The sequence below is a fragment of the Triticum dicoccoides genome, chromosome 5B (genome assembly GCF_002162155.2).
Source record: "Triticum dicoccoides isolate Atlit2015 ecotype Zavitan chromosome 5B, WEW_v2.0, whole genome shotgun sequence".
NCBI lineage: Eukaryota > Viridiplantae > Streptophyta > Magnoliopsida > Poales > Poaceae > Triticum > Triticum dicoccoides.
In genome coordinates, this window is record NC_041389.1 from 268,359,443 (window position 1) to 268,364,763 (window position 5,321).

Sequence of the window (5,321 nt, forward strand, 5' to 3'; positions counted from 1 at the left end):
AATTTTTATGCCTCATACTTTCTATGTGTGAAGTTATCACTATCCATAAGATCAATATGAACACTTTTGTTCTTTCTACTTTCTCAAGATCATAGCAACATAGCAAAGCCCTTGACTCAACACTAATCTTTATTATAGATAGCACATGGACTCGATTACGTAAAGAGATCACAATGCAAAACTCAAAACTACTTGCTATCAAAACTTTGAACTAATAGATCAAGATACTACTAAAAGGATCGAACTAAATAAAGCGGTAAAGATAGGAGTGTGATGGTGATACGATACCGGGGCACCTCCCCCAAGCTTGGCAGTTGCCAAGGGTAGTGCCCATACCCATGTGATTATTTCCTTGGAGGTGATGGAGGTGGTGATGATGACGGTGGATAATCGCACATCAAGCATAAAAGCTCCTCCAACTTGCGGATAATACCCTTGAGCCCAGCAATATGATCCTTTAACAAAATATTCTCCTGTGTGAGATACTTGTTCTGTATGCGGGCTAACTCAATCATCTTGAAAGCTTCGATCTCTGTTGGAGTGAAAAGGTTAGGTAAAGGTTGAGGGATGTCTTCTTCTTTCACCACCGGAGCTTGAACCTCCATGGCCTTCTTGATCCCTTCATCCTTGTTGATCTCTTCTGGTTCCTCTCTTTTCAACTCTATCTTCAATAGCCAAGCATCCTTGTCTTTGTTGTTGGAGGAGGGAGAAGTCATGGTGCTCTAAATCTGCAACGGAAACAGCTCGAAACGAAAACAGAGGATATTTGGGTGATACGGTGGTCAAAACCTTCGGGAGTATAATGAATTTTTACCGACCAAAATACGTAACATACAAGAAAAGGAGTCCGGGAGGCACACGAGGGGCCCACGAGACAGGGGGCGTGCCCTACAGGGGGGGCGGCCTCCTCTCTCGTGGGAGCCTCGTGTCCCTTTCGGACTACTTCTTTCTTCCTAAAATTCTTAAATAATCCAAAACTGATAAAAGTTGCCATTAGAGTTGTTTTGGAGTCGGTTTACTTACTGTACCACATACCTATGCCATTTTGGAGTCTGGAATGTTCTGGAAAGTGTCTCTTATGTATTCCTCAGGGGTTATGGTTTCAATAATATTAGTTTCAACATTGATAGGATTACCTGAAATATAATGTTTAATTCTTTGACCGTTTACCACCCTCGGATTTGTGCCTTCGAAGTTGTTCATTTTTATAGCACCAAAACGATAGACCTCCTCGATAATGTAGGGACCTTCTCATTTTGAGAGAATTTTTCATGCACAAAATCTTAAACGAGAGTTGAACAATAACACATAATCTCCTACGTTAAACTCACGCTTTTGTATCCTCTTATCATGCCAGCGTTTGACTTTTTCTTTGAAAAGCTTGGCATTCTCATATGCTTGGGTTCTCCATTCATCAAGTGAGCTAATATCAAACAACCTCTTCTCACCGGCAAGTTTGAAGTCATAATTGAGCTCTTTAATAGCCCAATATGCCTTATGTTCAAGTTCAAGAGGTAAATGACATGCATTTCCATAAACCATCTTATATGGAGACATACCCATAGGATTTTTGTATGCAGTTCTATAGGCCCATAATGCATCATCATGTTTTTTGGACCAATTCTTTCTAGATCTATTCACAGTCTTTTGCAAAATTAATTTGAGCTCTCTATTGCTCAACTCTACTTGACCACTAGACTGCGGGTGATAAGGAGATGCGATTCTATGATTGACATCATACTTAGCAAGCATCTTATGGAAAGCACCATGAATAAAGTGTGAACCACCATCAGTCATAAGATATCTAGGGACTCCAAACCTCGGAAAAATAACTTCTTTAAGCATTTTAATAGAAGTGTTATGATCAGCACTACTAGTTGGAATAGCTTCTACCCACTTAGTAACGTAATCAATAGCAACTAAAATATGTGTATAACCATTGGAGGCAGGAAAAGGTCCCATATAATCAAAGCCCCAAACATCAAACGGTTCAATAACAAGAGAATAATTCATAGGCATTTCTTGACGTCTACTAATGTTACCTATTCTTTGACATTCATGACAAGATAGGACAAACTTACGAGCATCTTTGAAAAGAGTAGGCCAATAAAAACCAGATTGTAGTACCTTGTGTGCAGTTCTATCTCCAGCGTGGTGTCCTCCATAGGATTCAGAGTGACACTTGCGTAGGATTTGTTCCTGTTCATGCTCAGGCACATAACGTCTAATAATACCATCTACTCCTTCTTTATAAAGGTGTGGATCATCCCAGAAGTAATGTCTTAAATCATAAAAGAACTTTTTCTTTTGCTGGTATGTGAAACTAGGCGGTAAATATTTAGTAACAATGTAATTAGCATAATCAGCATACCAAGGAGCTGTACGAGAAGCATTGACAACCGCTAATTGTTCATCAGGAAAACTATCATTAATAGGCAGTGGGTCATCAAGAACATTCTCTAACCTAGACAAGTTGTCTGCAATGGGGTTCTCAGCTCCCTTTCTATCAATACTATGCAAGTCAAATTCTTGGAGCAAGAGAACCCATCTAATGAGTCTAGGCTTAGCATCTTTCTTTTCCATAAGATATTTAATAGCAGCATGATCAGTGTGAATAGTAACTTTGGAATCAACAATATAAGGTCTAAACTTATCACATGCAAACACAACTGCTAAGAACTCTTTTTCAGTAGTAGCATAATTTCTCTGGGCAATATCAAGAGTCTTACTAGCATACTGGATAACAATCAATTTATTATCGACTCTTTGCCCTAAAACAACACCTGCAGCATAATCACTAGCATCGCACATAATTTCAAAAGGTAAATTCCAATCAGGTGGCTAAACAATAGGTGCAGTGATCAAAGCTTTCTTGAGTGTTTCAAATGCTTCTACACAATCATCATCAAAGACAAAAGGAATATCTTTTTGCAATAAATTAGTCAGAGGCCTAGAGATTTTAGAAAAGTCCTTAATGAACCTCCTATAAAAGTCGGCATGACCAAGGAAACTTCTTATACCTTTTATGTCCTTGGGACATGGCATCTTTTCAATAGCATCAACTTTGGCTTTATCAACTTCAATACCTCTCTCGGAGATCTTGTGCCCCAAGACAATGCCTTCATTAACCATAAAGTGACACTTTTCCTAATTCAGGACGAGACTAGTGTCTTCGCATCTCTGGAAAACTCGATCAAGGTTGCTCAAACAATCATCAAAAGGATCCATAGACGGAGAAGTCATCCATGAATACCTCACAAATCTTTTCACAAAAATCAGAAAAATATAGCCATCATGCATCTTTAAAATGTAGCAGGTGCATTACATAAACCAAAAGGCATACGTCTATAAGCAAAAGTACCAAAAGGGCAAGTAAAAGTAGTTTTAGATTGATCCTTCGCAGACACAGGTATTTGAGAGAAGCCAGAATAACCATCTAGAAAGCAAAAATGTGTGTGTTTGGATAGCCTTTCTAGCATTTGATCAATAAAAGGTAAAGGGTAATGATCTTTCTTAGTAGCTTTATTTAACTTATGGAAATCAATTACCATCCTATAGCCTGTAATAATTCTTTGCAGGATCAATTCATCTTTATCATTAGGAACAACGGTAATACCTCCCTTTTTAGGGACACAATGGACAGGGCTTACCCATTCACTATCAGCAACGGGATAAATAATACCTGCCTCAAGGAGCTTTAGTATCTCCTTTTTTACCACTTCCTTCATTTTGGGATTTAATCGTCTTTGAGGATCTCTAACTGGTTTGGCATCTTTCTCCACTGAAATTTTGTGTTGACATAATGTGGGACTAATGCCCTTAAGATCATCCAGAGTATATCCAATAGCAGCTCGGTGCTTCTTCAGAGTTTTCAATAATCTTTCTTCTTCTTTCTCTGAAAGGTTAGCACTAATAATAACAGGATATATTTCTTTTTCATCAAGATAAGTATACTTAAGATTATCAGGTAAGGGTTTGAGTTCAAACACGGGATCACCCTTGGGTGGAGGGGGATCCCCAAGAATTTCAACGGGAAGGTTATGTTTTAGCATAGGTTCTTGTTTAAGGAACAATTCATCTATTTCTTCCCTTTCCTTCATAAACATATCGTTTTCATGGTCTAACAAATATTGTTCTAACGGATCAGTTGGAGGAACAGCAATGGAAGCAAGACCAATAATCTCATCCTTACTAGGTGGTTCCCTTTCACGAGGTTGTCTACTAAACTTAGCGAAATTAAACTCATGAGACATACCATCTATGCCAACAGTGACAATATTCTTTTCAAAATTAATCTTAGCACTAGCAGTATTTAAGAAGGGTCTACCAAAAATAATGGGACAAAAATCATCTTGTGGGGAACCAAGAACAAGAAAATCAGCAGGGTATTTAATCTTCCCACACAAGACTTCAACATCTCTAACAATCCCAATAGGTATAATGGTGTCCCTATTAGCAAGCTTAATAGTAACATCAATGTCTTCTAATTCAATAGGTGCAATATCGTGCATAATTTCATTATAAAGATCATAAGGTATCGCACTAGCACTAGCACCCATATCACATAAACCATGATAACAATGATCTCCTATTTTAACAGAAATAACAGGCGTGCCTACAACAGGTCTACGTGTCTTAGTATCGGGTCTAGCAATATTAGCGGTTTCACCCAAGAAAGAGATAACATGCCCATCTAAGTCCTCATCCAAGAGATCTTTAATCATAGCAATATCAGGATCAACATTAATTTGCTCAGGATGTGTATAGGTCCTTTTATTACTCTTACGAACAACAGTCGAAGCTTTAGCATGATCTTTTATCCTAACAAGAAAAGGAGGATTTTCAACATAAGCAGTAGGAATAATGGGATCACTACATGTAATAGTCTTTTCTTCGACTGTAATGGGTGCAACTACTTTCACTTCAATAAGAGGATTATATTTAAACCACTTCTCTTTAGGGAGATCAACGTGAGTAGCAAAAGTTTCACAAAAAGTAGCTACTATCTCAGAGTCAAGTCCATACTTAGAGCTAAATCCACGGAAAGCATCGGTATCCATAAAAGATTTAACACAATCGAACTTAGGTGTCATACCTGACTCCTTACCATCGTCGGAACCGCAATCTTTAGAGTTGCGTTTAATTCTTTCCAATAAGTCCCATTTGAAATCAATAGTCTTCAGCATATAGGAACCAGCACAGGAAGTATTGAGCAAATTGCGATTATCAAGAGAAAGCCGAGCATAAAAATTCTGAATAATCATTTCCCGAGAGAGCTCATGATTGGGGCATGAATACAACATTGACTTAAGCCTCCCCCA